This window comes from Panthera tigris, chromosome B2 (assembly GCF_018350195.1).
Source record: "Panthera tigris isolate Pti1 chromosome B2, P.tigris_Pti1_mat1.1, whole genome shotgun sequence".
Lineage (NCBI taxonomy): Eukaryota > Metazoa > Chordata > Mammalia > Carnivora > Felidae > Panthera > Panthera tigris.
In genome coordinates this window covers 138,181,004-138,197,252 of record NC_056664.1, presented here as the reverse complement: position 1 = coordinate 138,197,252, position 16,249 = coordinate 138,181,004, and the positions used below count along the sequence as shown (strand labels likewise).

Sequence of the window (16,249 nt, the reverse complement as noted above, 5' to 3'; positions counted from 1 at the left end):
TATATATATACAATATGTAATATATAGTATTACTATATAATACTTTATAAATACAAAAATGTTAATGTTTATTTCCATACTCATCCTTACTAGATAGCCTTTTGCTCTTGGAATGTTGTATTTATGAAATGGGTGATAAATGGAACTGGATGATATACACCAGATTCTGAGGCTGAGAGACCTCCATGAAGGTTTCGTATAGGCTGCATCTGTCTGTGAAGTGATAGATTAATACTGCTTTCCTGATAAATCAAAGTCCCAGAGGTAAGGCATGGGTAGGCCTGCCCTAGGCATGCTGACAGCATAAAAACTAGAATTCTGAAGTAACTAAATCATGCAGCAATAAATTCCTAAGGTAATACAGTGTATCCTTGCGGGGGCTGATGTGGCCTCCAAGGCCTAACGTGGTATAAATGACCATGAACTTGTGTTCTGGGTTCCTCTGACATAGCCAAGTCCTCACTGAAGGCTGTATCGATCAACTCTATTACCACTAAACTTGGTGTTATGGACTGAATTGTGTCTGCCTTCCCCTGCCCCAGTTCACATGTGGAAGCCTTAACCCCCAGTGTGACGTGTATTCAGAGATAGGGCTTTTGGGAGATAATTAGGTTTAAGTGAGTTCATGAGTGTGGGGCCCTCTTGATGGGATTATTGCCCTTGAAAGAAGAGACACCAGAGAGCTTGTTTTCTTTCTCTCTGCCATGTGAGAAAACATTGAGAAGGTGGTTGTCTGCAAGCTAGGTAGAGAGTCCTTACCAGGGAGCCAATGAGCCTGCACCTTGAACTTGGATTCCCAGCTAAAAGAACTGTGAGAAATGAATTCTGTGGTTCATTTTTATTTTTATCTATCTATCTATCTATCTATCCATCTATCTATCTATCATGTTTGTTTATTACTGAGAGAGAGACAGAGCACAAACCGAGGTGGGGCAGAGATAGAGACACAGAATCAGAAGCAGGCTCCAGGCTCTGAGCTGTCAGCATGGAATCCAAGGCAGGGCTCAAATTCATGAAATGTGAGATCATGACCTGAACTGAAGTAGGATACTTAACCAACTGAGCCACCCAGGAGTCCCTGAATTCTGTGGTTTAAAAAGCCCCCCAGTCTGGACGCCTCAGTGGCTCAGTCAGTTAAGTGTCTGACTTTGGCTCAGGTCATGATCTTAGGTTCATGAGTTTGAGCCCCACATCAGGCTCTGTGCTAACAGTGTGATGCCTGCTTAGGATTCTCTCTCTCCCTCTCTCTCTCTGCCCCTCCCCCACTCTCTCTCGCGTGCACTCTCTCTCTCTCTAAAAATAAATAAATAAACTTTAAAATAAATAAATAAAAAAATACCCCTCAGTCTTTGGGATTTGGTTATGGCAGCTCGAGCTCCAGCAGGCTAAGACCCTTGAGAGCACCTTGATGAGGAACAATGGAAGCATGGAAAGCTGTGTGCACTCATTTGTATCCCTAATCCTAGGTGTGGCATGTTTTTTGGTAAGAGCTGTTGAGAAGACAACTTTGAACCCAGTCTGAGTTGTCATTCCTGTCAATTAACCCTCTTGTTTTTCCCTCAGTTACCTTGTTATGTCAAGCAAGATATCTTATTTTGTTTTCTTTTCCTAGAAGATAAGTGAATTGTGTATGAATATTAGGTAGACTGTCTTGACAACCAAACAGCTTTATATTTTAAATTTTATTAAAATAACAAACTTAGCATAACCTGCCTTGACAGAATGAGATGCTTATTTTCATGAAGTGTAACTGTTTAGCTAAGAATCAACTTCAGGATCCACGGGTTTCTAGTGACATCTGCTGGACACATGAATGGCAGCCATCATTTGTTGCCCAATTCTGCCTTCCTGTGCAGTAAGACCAACCAGACTCCAGAGTTAGGACAGTGACCTCTAGCGAACAAGCCTTAGAAAGTTTCTTTTTATTTGAATTTGTAAAAGCTCAGAATGCCATTTAGACAGTTTACAATTACAGGAAAGAAAGGTAAGAGTGTAAGTATTGAGTACACTCAAACTCATCGATGATGTTGAATTCTTTTCCCTGTGAAGAGAAATCTTCTATATGTAATAGAATTATATTTGGATGACTATAGCCTGTTTTATGGATTTTCCATTTTGCTCTCATGTATCATTTTATACCAAAAAGCTATCTAGTATAGTAGCTTAGAGCATAGGCTCTGGAGTCAGAGCCAGGATCAAAACACAGGCTTTGTCAATTACTAAATTTTTGCCTTGAGCAGGTTACTTAACTTTCCCATGCCTCAGTTTCCTTGGCTTGAAATGGAGATAATTGTACCTACATCATAGAGTAGTATAATGCAAAGTATCAAGTATACAAAGTGTCATACCTGATACAAAGTAAAACATGAAATTAGCTGCTTTTATTAAAAGAGGATAAATAAAATCCTTGTAATTTCTATCATTCTTGGATCAGATTAGTCTCTTGGCCTTCTTTTTGTTGGTAGTAAGCTGCAGACAAATGACTCATCCCAAGGATAGGGGAGGCATTCAACAGAAGGGAAGATACAAATTTGTGCCCATGGCCTCATAAAATCTGGATGGAGAATCCATGGAGACAAAGATATTCTAGTGGTATGATGTGGGTGGTTGTGGCTACTGTAGGAAGTCCAATTTTTGTGAGCTGATATATAGTCACAAGGATGGCATTGGATTATCTCCATAGGGTGGGGGTCGGGGCGGAGTAGGAAGCTCAATGATAAAATGGCATGGAGTCATTGGGTACTAGAGAGGGCTGGAGAGGCCTTCAGGTCTGCTGAGCTTGGTCCTTGGATTGGACGTATGCTCTGTAGGTCCTCAGATATTGCCATTGTCCTCCCTGAGCCATCGGCAAGAATTATATACAGGGTATGCACAGAGAACAAGATCTCAGGCAAGCCAGTGTTGGAGAGGAAGGCACAGATACAGAAGCTGGGCACAGAACTTGACGAACGCTTACAGAGTTAACATTTCTGCAAAACTTCTGGAGCTGCAGTTAGGGCTTTGGTAGAGCAAGCAGTGGTGGAGAGTCAATTGCCTTAGTTCTCTGATGGGAATAAATTTTCCAGCCAGGGAAGTCAAATCAGAGTTGGGATTTTGTGGAGGGATTTTTAAATTCCTTTTTACTTTTAATTTTTCAATCAAAGTAATACAGGCAAAAATTTAAAGACTAAAATAGTGGGGCACCTGGGTGGCTCAGTCAGTTGAACATTGGACTCTTGGTTTCAGCTCAAGTCATGATCTCCTGGTTCGTGGGTTCAAGCCCTGTGTAGGGCTCCGCGCTGACAGTGTGGGGTCTGCTTGGGATTCTCACTCTCTGTCTCTCTCTGTCTCGCTCTATCAAAATAAATAAACTTTAAAAAAGCATAAGAAAACAAATAAAAACTAGTCTATGCTTAGACTAATAAAAACTATAGTCCTTCTGATGTTGTTCTAAAGATAACCAGTTTTAAGCCTTTTCGCTTTTTTTACTCCCTTGGTTACCTTCACAGGTCTGAATAATGTACTAAACTCACTATTCATAAATATATCTATTTAAGAAAATATTGACTGACTTTCTGCTCTGATCCATTAGCTTCCAGTTCACCATTTTAGTGTCTTGCTAGTGGGTGTAGACTGGCAGTCTATATTTGGCCTACACACTGTTCGAAAAAAAAAGTTTGAACCAAAATGTAAAGGATCAAATATAATTATAACATAAAAATATAGATTTTCCTGCTTCTCTTAAAAAATAATCAAATATTCAAAACTGGGTTTGCATTCTTTTACGAAACAGTTGGCGTGAGCTGAGTCATGACTGCCCGTCACTCTGATTTCCAGCTTCCCCCAGATTCTAGCACTCGTATCGGTCTTTAGTACTGAGGCTGGATATGTATTGCCATTTAACATCACTGTCCCTGTTTTTCTTCTGATAGCAGTAAGCTATTTCTTCAACCCCATATGGGAAAATTAAAAACTGACCACGCAGGCCAAATAATCTTTCTTATCTCAGCCCTGTTTTACTCATTTGCTTTAGTTGTCTGCCTCTACTTGCACATGTATTTGGGACTGTTGACTGCTCTATCCTTACAGTGTTAAATAAACAATACACTAGAAACAGTATATGAAAATGGGATGTGTCTTGTCTTCATTTTGACTGAACTTCTAATAGGATATATACCATGACAGATATGAAGCAAACTCCCAAATGCAGAACTATAAAGGAAGTAGTCAAGAACCAGTTTATTGACTCTTGAGCTTTTCTTTACCTGCTACACTTCAAGAATATGTTGCAGTGTAGATGGAGAGAGCGCTTTATCTGAGAAAGATTTTTTTGGAGAAGATTCTGTTGGGACCCTCATCCGCATATCCCAGCAACGGGGGTTGGGGCAGAGATCACCTATTTCACTGCCTCAAAGCGAGCATGAGGGGGCTTTACGTGGACCAAATGAGATGTCCAATATGTGCCCCTGTGATTTGGGATACAAAGCAGACTGGGGTCTAATTCGCATTGGAGGAAATCTGGAGGACAAAAAAGGTGATACTGTTGGCGGCTGAGCAGCTTAGATGGTAGAATGCAAGGAAGCTGCTATTGCAAGTGGGGAATAACCGAACCCCTGTTCAGTGGCCAGTCCAAAGGGGTGTGAATATTTCCAATGGACAGAATGGGGACCACTCAGGAAAGTGTGGGATGCTCCGGAGCCATATGAAGTCCTGCAGAAGGATGGTGTGATGCAGACAGCCAGCATCCTTTTCAGTGAATGGCTGGAGAACCAAGTGGTGGGGGGGGGGGGGGGGAAGGCCAACTGAAAGGGATGCATCACCCCTGTCACAGGTACTTCGGCCAGAGCAACCCAGTAGGTAAGCCTCTGCCAGTGCTCATGGCAGAAAGACAATTTTAGACATCTGGGACAGTCTTTAATCCTAACTTACAGTGTTATCGATTTAAGTAAGCAATCCCCCTGCCCCCGTTTCCCTCCTCTCTGTGCTCCAACCCCAGAGAGGTGAGAAGCACTAGCTTGGAGAAGAAAAGCAGCCGGAGAAAGACCACACATCCCTTTCCTCCTGCAACACTCAGCCCACGACGAGACTAACAAGTGGAGAGAAGATCTGAGGTTCAGTCAATTGAAATTTTTGATTATTTTGAGGGCTGGATTTTATCTCATTTTTAAAGTTTATTTATTTATTTTGAGGGGGGAGGGGCAGAAGAGAGGGAGAGAGAGAATCCTAAGCAGGCTCCAAGCTATCAGCACAGAGCCTAAACTGTGAGATTGTGACCCGAGCCGACATCGAGAGTTGCATGCTTAACCAACTGAGCCACCTAGGTGCCTTGAGGCCTGGATTTTAGATTTCTGACTTAAGATTCTGCAGTTTGAAGTAACAGAGGTACATCTATTACCTGGCAGTTAACAGAAAATCATGGGATCTGGCCAAGAAGATTAATAATATCTTCTGATTATGTTCTTAATGTTGGTGGAATTTTATCCAGGGGAACGGAGAGGGGAGCATCCCTGGCTGCATCTGTGAGGATCAATGGAAAAGTAAAATAAAGCTGTATTTTGGTCATGTCCCATGAGTTGTGCTGGTTAGAATATTGATACTTATATCTTTATTTCTAGAACCATCACAGACCACTTCACAAGATAGGGCTGTTAGTACCTTTATTCTTCTCTTCAATAAGCTTCTCAGTCTCTCAACTGCTGCCACCTGCATTTAACTCCTGAAATGTCAACGTTAAAAACATAACTTCTAAAGGCATTACTATGTCTTCAATGCTTCATCATGCTTTATTTAATACATAGATTTCTGATTTCAGTTAGAAGGATATAGCTTGTAGCATACCAATGCTCCCATCAAGAAAACCTGAAAAAGCTCAGTGCCAAAAACATGTTTGAAGGCATCTGAGTCAATATGGACTTGAGGTACCAGTATATTGGAGAGAAAGACATGTTACTGAGAAGGAGCTTCCCATTCTGCCTGAAGTTTGATACCTCGGGGCACTTGCCAGTTCTGGGCATGGGGACCGAGACTGAAAAGTTGGGTAGAAGGTGAAGGCTAAGAAAAATCAGAACCGGTCAAAAGTCAGCAATCTTGCAAGGCTGAGGCGGTGAACATTGGAGTGTGGGGGCTGTCAAGACAGCCAAGACTTGAGGGGACAAAATCTTGGAAAGAAAAAGGGAGTACAGAGAATTTAACCCAACACTTGGCTAGTTTTCTCCTTGAGGCATTTGCTGATTCTTTTTTTAAATGTTTATTTGTTTATGTTGAGAGAGAGCACAGGGGAAGGGCAGAGAGAGAGAGGGAGAGAGAGAATCCCAAGCAGGCTCCACACCATCAGTGTAGAGCCTGACTTGGGGCCTGATCCCACGAACCGCGAGACCACGACCTGAGCCAAAATCAAGACTCAGATACTCAACCGACTGAGCCGCCCAGGCACCCCTCATTTACTGATTCCTAAGCTGAAAAGAGAAACTGAGCAGAAAGTGGTTGAAAAGCCAGGTGGGAGTCTTTGGTAGCCTCACAGTGCCAGATAAGAAGATAAAAATTGAAGCCATGGAGGAAGTGCTCTAGTAAACGCCCCAGGCTTTGTTTGGAGAGCTAAAGTCTAGGAGTGCGTACAACTAAGAGAAAAGTCAGACCGTGAAGAGACTGTAGGGCAGCTTCAAATCTAAATGCACTGTGTATTGGGGTTTCCTGCACCCACATCTGTCACCTGCCAGAGAATAGGACGAATCCTCTCTGATAGAAGATAACATCACCCAGAGCCTCTGCAATTTTTCATATATAATGCCTACTATTTGATGAAAAGTTACTACTTGTTTCAAGAAACAGGATTAAGAGAGAGAATAGACCTGCAAATGACTCAAATGTCAGTTACCAGACACAGACTTTAAACAGATTATGTAGATTTTCCCTGTCTTCATGAAATAATTTTGGTAAGGCTTATTTTGCTGGAATTTCATCCATTTTTATCAAAATTCTCAACATCATGGGCATGGGGCTATTAATAATATCTTCTGATTATGTTCTTAATGTTGGTGGAATCTGTAGTTACGTCTTCCTTACATTCTTTGTACTGGTCATTTGTGCCTTCTTTTTATTCCCCCTTAACAGTTTTCCCAAGTGTTTCTCACTTTTCTTAATCTTTCCAAAACACAACCTTTTGTTTCTCTTGATTCTCTATTATATATTACTTATTAGCCTTTTGTCTTTATTATTAACTTTCTTTTACTTTTTGTAGATTTTTTTGTTCTTTTTCTAGTTTCTTGAGATAGATGTTCAGCTCACTGCCTTTCAACTTAATTTCTGTCTTCTCTATTTCTTTCTTTATTTTTTATTTTAGAGACAGAGAGAGAGAGCACAAGCAGGGGAGAGGGGGAGAGAAAGAGAGAGAGAGAGAGAGAGAGAGAGAGAGAGAATCTTCAGCAGGCTCCCGACATAGGGCTTTGCCTGGATCATGGCCTGAGCTGAAATTAAGTCAGACGTTCAACCGACTGAACCATCCAGGCACCCCCTCCACCTAATTCCTTTCTGATATAATAAAGACTATAAGTGTTGCCTTAAATGCTAAACATTTTTGATACATATTTTGATATGTTTTTATTATCACACAGTTACAAATACTTTCTAATTTCCTTTTTGATTTCTTTTTTGAGTCATAGGTTATTCGGAAGCATATTTATTACTTTTCAATAGATGGTTAAGTTTTACATATGGTTTGTTATTAACTTTCATCTTAATGTCATTTCGGTCAGAGAATATAGTCTGTATGACTTCAGCCTTCTGGAATACAAACTTGCTTTAGGGCTAGATTTTTGACCCTCTTTTTTTTCTGGTAAATATTTTATATGTGCTAGGTGATTTGTTGCTTAGACCCCCACATACTTGCCGTACTACCAGGTTTAGTGGGTTTCATTGATAGGCTTTGCTGTGGTGCTCTCTTCAGCAGCACATCCACTAAAATTGGAACAATATAAAGAAACTCAGCACAGCCCCTGCACATGCTAACGTGTGAAGCATTCCATATTAAAAACAAACAAACAAACAAAGCAAACAAAGATGGCCTTTCCTATGAAGAACTTGCAAGTCTGGGAAGTGTTGTGTGATCCCTCTGTGACATTGCTTTCTTGTCAGTACAGCATGGTGGCCTGACTCCATAGTCTACAAACACCCCTTCATAATCTCTGCTGTATTATTCTAATTTTTCATGAACCTATATGTATTCATATGGTTAAAAAAAGATTAAAAAATTAATAAATCCACTAATGTTCATTGAAGCACTGTTCACAATAGCCCAAATTTTCTTCTTCTTATAAGACACCAGTCATCCAGCATGGCCTCATTTTAAATTGATTATATCTGCAAAGACCCTATTTCTAAATAAGGTCACCTACTTCTAACTAAGGTACTTTGGGTTAGGACTTCAACATCTTTTTTTTGGGGGGGGGGAAATGTAATTCAATCCATAACAGGGACAGTGATATTCTATGTTCACATACGGGAGTCCAAACAAAGGGCGAAATTCCCTCCAAAATGCAGAGCAAGCAGTAAATGCCCTCAAAGCCTCTCACACAAATGGCCTGCGATTTAAGGTCCACCCTCAAACTCTTATCCCAGACTAACAACAATCAAATTATTTTTGCCTAACCTTTGCTTCTACCTCCCTTCCATATAAATGGACAGTCAGTGGCCATTTAACTCCCTTCAGATTGTCTTCCAATTTCCACACTACTCTCTTTTATTCTCTCTTCAGCATCTTTATTAGTTTGGCTCTTCACATGATGTGTAGAAGGTTATCAATAAAGCAATACATTAAAATTGTTACTGAAACCCTAACATTTTCCTTTAAACTATCCTGAGTAGAAATAATCCTGGGTGGGTAGTATAATTTTCACAGAATTGGGAAAACACCTTTCTATCTTTGATTACTTCCTTTACTTTCTCCCATTTCCTTGATATCTGAAATTGATTTGAGAGGTAATAAATCTTATTTTGCAGTTAGAGAAAAGGCTAGTGCCCTTGGGAGGAGTAGCACATTGTTTGAGTTTGTTCTGTGTGTAAGTGATGGATAGGACATCCTGTCCCAAGAATGGGGTTGATGGAGTGAGAAGCAAATACCACCAGCTGGAAGTCTAAAATGAGAAGAAAAGGTCATGCAAAATACAGCATTCTTTCTTGATAAAAACTCTCAAGAAAGTAGGGATAGAAGGATCATACCTCGAGATCATAAAAGCCATATATGAATGACCCAACGCTAATATCATCCTCAATGGGGAAAAACTGACAGCTCTCCCCCTAAGGTCAGGAACAAGACAGGGATGTCCACTCTCGCCACTGTTATCCAACATAGTATTGGAAGTCTTAGCCTCTGCAATCAGACAACACAAAGAAATAAAAGGCATCCAAATCAGCCAGGAGGAGGTCAAACTTTCACTCTTCGCAGATGACGTGATACTCTGTATGGAAAACCCAGGATTCCACCTGGGTGCTAGAATTGATTCATGAATTCAGCAAAGTTGCAGGATATAAAATCAATGCACAGAAATTGGTTGCATTCCTATACACCAACAATGGTTGCATTCCTATACACCAACAGTTGCACAAAAAAACATAAAATACCTAGGAATAAATGTAACCAAAGATGTGAAAAATCTATATACTGAAAACTATAGAAAGCTTATGGAAGAAATTGAAGAAGACACAAAAAAATGGAAAAAGATTCCATGCTCCTGGATAGGAAGAACAAATATGGTTAAAATGTCAATACTACCCAAAGCAATCTACATATTCAATGCAATCCTTATCAAAATAACACCAGAATTCTTCACAGAGCTAGAACAAATAATCCTAAATTTTTATGGAACCAGAAGACACCCCGAATAGCCAAAGCAATCTTGAAAAAGAAAACTAAAGCAGGAGGAATCACAATCCCAGACTTCAAGCTATACCACAAAGCTGTAACCATCAAGACAGTATGGTACTGGCACAAGAACAGACACTCAGATAAACGGAACAGAATAGAGAACCCAGAAATGGACCCACAAATGTATGGCCAACTAATCTTTGCCAAAGCAGGAAACAATATCCAATGGAATACAGACGTCTCTTCAGCAAGTGGTGCTGGGAAAACTGGACAGCGACATGCAGAAGAATGAACCTGGACCACTTTCTTACACCAGACACAAAAATAAACTCAAAATGGATGAAAGGCCTAAATGTAAGACAGGAAGCCATCAAAATCCTCAAGGAGAAAGCAGGCAAAAACCTCTTTGATCTTGGCCGCAGCAACTTCTTACTCAACACGTCTCCGGAGGCAAGGGAAACAAAAGCAAAAATGAACTACTGGGACCTCATCAAAATAAAAAGCTTCTGAACAGCAAAGGAAACAATCAGCAAAACTAAAAGGCAACTGACAGGATGGGAGAAGATATTTGCAAATAACATCAGATAAAGGGTTAGTATCCAAAATCTATAAAGAACTTCTCAAACTCAACACCCAAAAAACAAATAATCCCGTGAAGAAATGTGCAAAAGACATGAATGGACACTTCTCCAAAGAAGACATCCAGATAGCCAACCAACACATGAAGAAATGCTCCACATCATTCATCATCAGGCAAATACAAATCAAAACCACAATGAGATACCACCTGACACCTGTCAGAATGGCTAACATTAACAACTCAGGCAACAACAGATGTTGGTGAGGATGCAGAGAAAGCGGATCTCTTTTGCATTGTTGGTGGCAATGCAAGCTGGTGCAGCCACTCTGGAAAACAGTATGGAGGTTCCTCAAAAAAACCTAAAAATAGAACTACCCTACGACCCAGCAATTGCACTACTAGGCATTTATCCATGGGATATAGGTGTGCTGTTGTGAAGGGACACATGCAGCCCCATGTTTAAAGCAGCACTATCAACAATAGCCAAAGTATGGAAAGAGCCCAAATGTCCATCGATGGATGAATGGATAAAGAAGATGTGGCATATATATACAATGGAGTATTACTTGGCAATCAAAAAGAATGAAATCTTGCTATTTGCAACTATGTGGATGGAACTGGAGGGTATTATGCTAAGTGAAATCAGTCAGTCAGAGAAAGACAAAAATCATATGACCTCACTCATATAAGGACTTTAAGAGACAAAACAGATGAACATAAGGGAAGGGAAACAAAAATAATAAAAAACCAGGGAGGGGGACAAAACAGAAGAGACTCATAAATCTAGAGAACAAACTGAGAGTTACTGGAGGGGTAGTGGGAGGGGGGATGGGCTAAATGGGTAAAGGGTACAAAATATAAAATTTCCCTATTAAAAGATTTATCCTTCCCCATTATTATTCAGTCACTTAAAATTCTTCACATTGTGAAAGGAATTCAAATCTACTTCTAAAGATATGCACAATTTAGCAAGATGAACTAAAAATAAGTACAAACAATGAGACAAATGAAAAATGTAGGCAGAAAAATAAGGCAGGGCTGGGGATGTCCACCCACAACGTCCAGGCCATGTCCATGTGTGATGCACACACTATGCCACCTGCTTCTATCTACTTGACAGACAGAGGTCCCAAGTGTTCTGATAGCTAATGTGGAAAAGAAGCATGTGCCCACCAGTAAGATTTGTGGTGAACTAGAATCTCAGAGGATGGGACTCACGTGTTTTTAAAAATAGTTTTCATGTTGTTCTGATGTGTGTTCTTCATGCCTCAAATTCTTGGGGCGCTTGGGTGGCTTAGTCAGTTAAGCATCTGACTTCAGCTCAGAGCATGACCTCGTGTTTTGTGGGTTTGAGACCCACATCGGGCTCTGTGCTGACAGCTCAGAGCCTGGAGCCTGCTTCGGATTCTGTGTCCCCCTCTCTCTGCCTCTCCCCTGCTCGCACTCTGTTTCTGTCTCTCTCTCTCTCTCTCTCAAAAATAAACATTAAAAAAAAAAAAACTCAAGTTCTTAAAGGTTTATGCTTTCTCTTTCTCTTACTCATCAGTGTCTTGTCTTTCAGTCATTCCCACATTGGTGTAGAGACATCATTAAGTACATTCTAGATAAAGTACAGGAAAAGCATTTTGAGTAGAATAAAATGTTGTAGGAAATTGCTTTCTTCAAGAGCCATTAGGTGATTAAAGTAATATAAAGGGAAATTTTTTTTGAGAATACAGGATACAATAATATTATTTCCCCTACATCTAAGAGTTAAATAATTTAAAATTAAAAAGTTTAATATACATAATAGAGGCGTCTATGAATTTTAATGGTGAAGTAATGAAATAATTCTTTAATATCGCAAAGTAATTTATTAATTATTTAGGACAAATCTCAGTGAAGTTATTCTGACTTGCATGATTTAGGTATGCTAATTTGGTGACTTGAATTTCATAATTGCTTAAGGAAGCCTGCTGTTTCCTTCCCAAGACTATATGCATTTGCTGGTGCTCTCAAAATATAACATTTTTAAAGAAAATGAGATAAGACATGTGTATTCTTTCTCTCTGTGTGGTGTCTGTGCATACAATTTCTGAGTGTTCCTGAATGTGAGGTGTGCATTGATTTTCATGCATTGATTCACATGAATAGGAATGCATTTGAAATTATAGCAAATGTTTTTGGCTGCTGTCTCTGATGTTACTATAACTGAAATAGTTCAAAAGCACAAAAGGTGATGTCAGGCATTTATGTAAAATTTACTAGTGCTGTTTATAAAGGTACCTTGTGTATTATTGCTTTGTTCATGCACTTTATAGGAAATCCTGTCATCCTGTCATTTCCTTCCATAGTTCAGCTCTTTGTCCCTTTGTCCCCCCATTTCAGCTTAATGTCCCTTAAGCCACATGGTGGGAAGGGGGTGTGGACCTCGGTTAAGTCTCACTGGCTCTTCTAAACGATAGCTTCACTCAATCATATGTAAGAAAGATGTGGGCCGAATTTCACATCTATTATTTTGCTATGTCCAAAATGTAAGGCATCATCCATAGACAATCTCCCAAAGAAAAGATTTTATACACTGAGTCACAAATGTCTCCACCCACCCATTGTTAGTCTGACTTTTCCCTAGTTACCAAATCTAATTTTATCCCTTATGTGATAATGGCCATTTATGCAGAAATTTTCTGAATAGATCTTGAAAAAAGGCCTCCCTTAAGAAATTTTTAAAAAGCTTCTACTCGTCAGCAGAGTTCTATTTGTCCCCACTTCCTGTCAGCAACCTGTAGAGGTGGTCATACTTCAGACTTGGCTATCTCACGGATCTGTTCCAACGTGCAAGATCCGGAGCTCTTAAGTCCTCTCTTTGATCACAGCTTCATTTATAAAACCCAAGTGGTAGGAGGCAGGACTGGAAAGACTGTGCTGTGGAGTCAAATATACCCCAAAATCTGGAGACTTCAAGGCAACAAAAATTTTACTTCTCACTTGTGGGCCTACTCTGATGCTGGTGACACAGCTCTCTTCCAAGTGGAGAGTCAAGGACACATATATTCTATACAAATGAGTGGCTTCAGTGTGTTTCACATCCACTTTTTGGGAAACAATTCTGCATTTTCTCGGAGAAAAGGACAACAGGAGAGGAAGAAGAAAATCCAAATGTTTCTGGGTAATTATTTGAAACCACAGCTGGCAGCCTTTCAAGAGGTTGGGAATGGCTCACTCCAGAGAAGGTCTATTCCTTGAAGCTTCTTAAAAATAAACAACCCTGAGGAATAAGTTTACATTGATTTTATTTATGTCAGGCTTAGAGCTGTGTTAATGATGGTCACTTAAACATGAATTGGCACATGGATTCATCTTGTCGGATAATAAACTACATAGCAGTGAAGAGTTTTATGGTCCAAAGCTCTTTCAAACCTCAGTTCCCACCCTCACCACAACCCTGTGAAGTAAGTGGCAGGCTCGTTTTAATCTCTGTTTTACAGATAAGGAAGCTGAGGCTCAGAGAGGTAAGTGAGTTATATAAAGTTAACAGTTTCTAAGTGGGAGCATTGGGATTAGGGTTGACCTCTTTAGCTTCTACAGCTTGATCTTTTTCCTTACATTCATCTCACTACGTGGTTTCACTGCTAGAGCAGAGATAGAACTTGGGAAAAGGTGCATATTCTTTTGTCATCATACACAGGCAACCAGAGGAATGGAGGGCATACAGCCTGACTTTTTTTTTTTTTTTGTAATCAGAATTAGGCCCCCAGGCATGGGATGGAGGGGAGCAGATGATTCATCCTGTCTTTGTCATTCATGTTCAGGTAGGTATGCATTCCAACCCTGTGTCCCCACTTGCAAAATTATGTCATTTCTCTTACATCTCTTTAATAGAGAATTATGAGTTTTTTTTTTTTGTGATATTGACACTTCCTACCTGTGAATGTGGTTTGCCTTTGTTTTCAATCTTTCTTTTAATCTCTTATAGTGTTTTAAGAGTTTCTTCATGTAGGTCTTGCGCATTTCATCATTAATTCCTAAGTATTTTATTTTTGTTTGTTATTTTAATGGGACTACTTATTCCATGATAGCTTCTGAAGGGTTGTTGTTTGTATGTATCAATTCTATTGATTTCTGCATATTAATTTTTGTACCTAGTCAACTTATTGCTTTCTCTTATTTTAAATAGCTTTATAGTTGATTCACTCAGGTTTTATGGGTCAAGAATTATATAATCTTCAAATAATGATAATTTTAAAGGGCTTACTATGTTTTCCTCTTGTGTAATTGGACCGTTTAGTACCTCCAGTACTGTGTTAAATAATTATTGTGGTAAAGGACACCCTTGTCCTTTTCCTGTTTTTAATGGAAATGTTTTTAGTGTTTTTTCTATTAGGGTAAATCTTGGCTTTGGTGTTGAGCTAGAAATAGTATTATGTTAGAGAAGCATTCATATAGTCACATTCATTTCCTATTTTATTATAGTTATGTGTTTTGACCAGATGGCACATGTCAGTACATGAACTCCTAAGATGTACTTTGATGAGACATTGGATCTGGTCTGTGTAATGGAATACAGATTAAAAAAAAAAAAAATGAGGTGCAAGATCATGACCTGAGCCAAAGTCGGATGTTCAACTGACTGAGCCACCCAGACGACCCAATGGAATACAGATTTTTAAAAAAATCTAGAGCTGCTCTATTATGGTAACTAGTAACAACATGAGGCTTTGAACATTTAATATGGCTGGTATGAACTGAGAAGTACTCTAAGTATAAAACATACATTGGACTCTGAAGACTTAGTATGAAAAAAATCATGTGAAAGATCTTAATATTTTTATATTGATTGTATGTTGAAATACTAATACATTGGAAATCTGCATTAAGTAAATTATGAAAATCAATTATACCTTTTTTCTTTTTACTTATTTAAATATGGGTGCTAGAAAATTTAAAATTACATGTGGGGTTTCATTTGTGGCCTGCATTATATCTTATGTATATCTGCAGTACTTTAAAAAAAAATGTTTGTTTATTGATTTTGAGAGAGAGAGCTGGCGTGAGAGCCATGCACAGGAGTGGGGGAGGGGCAGAGAGCGAGGAAGAGAGAGAATCCTAAGTCGGGTTCGATCCCACAAACTGTGAGATCATGATTTGAGCCAAATTCAAGTTGGACACTTAACTGACTGAGCCACCCAGGTGCCCCTGCAGTATTATATATATTAGCTGGTGCTTTACCAGGGTTATCCACTGACTGCTCCCTATATACATTCAGGAAGAAAAGGCTGCTATGAGCAGAACGTTTTTGTCCTTCGGTCTTGGATATGTGTTCTTATTGTCACCTCTGTAACACTGTCGTCACACAACAGTGTATAATTAGGTACCTTTAGATACTCTGCTAGAGCTTAGCAAAACCTGCCTCTCCTCTAGGTGTGTAGTCCTCTGGGGAGGGGTTGGGCTAATCTGCATAGAGAGTTCAGAGACTCCCCACCCACCTAACCTGTTCTCTAAAATTTAAAATTAAGAGGAGATTGTGGATGAACCAGTGTCCAGGTGGGGCAAGAAGGTGACTGAAATAAAATTTTTTTGAGGAAAGTTGTGGTCTGCTTGGTGATCCGTTCTTAGTGGAGAATCTGGGGGTTCAAAGAGAAAAATTTTGTGTTTAGCACAGAGTGCCGATAGTGGTAAGTCCTCTAGGCTCACCTGCTTTGGTTGCAGTGATTCTGTTTTGGGATGTAGTGTCTGAGTGTGGGAGTTACTGTTACAAATAAAATGAGGTGTTGGCATTCAGTGCCAGGCACAACTCAGCCTGTGTAGGTACCTGGGCCGGCGCAGGTGTTCAGGAGCAGTGGGCAAGTTCA

General features: G+C 39.7%; 1 pseudogene; it reads left to right on the top strand.

Moving 5' to 3' along the window:
* Positions 1–7,908: 7,908 nt before the first annotated feature.
* LOC122238935 lies at positions 7,909–8,006 on the top strand (annotated as a pseudogene).
* Positions 8,007–16,249: the final 8,243 nt, after the last annotated feature.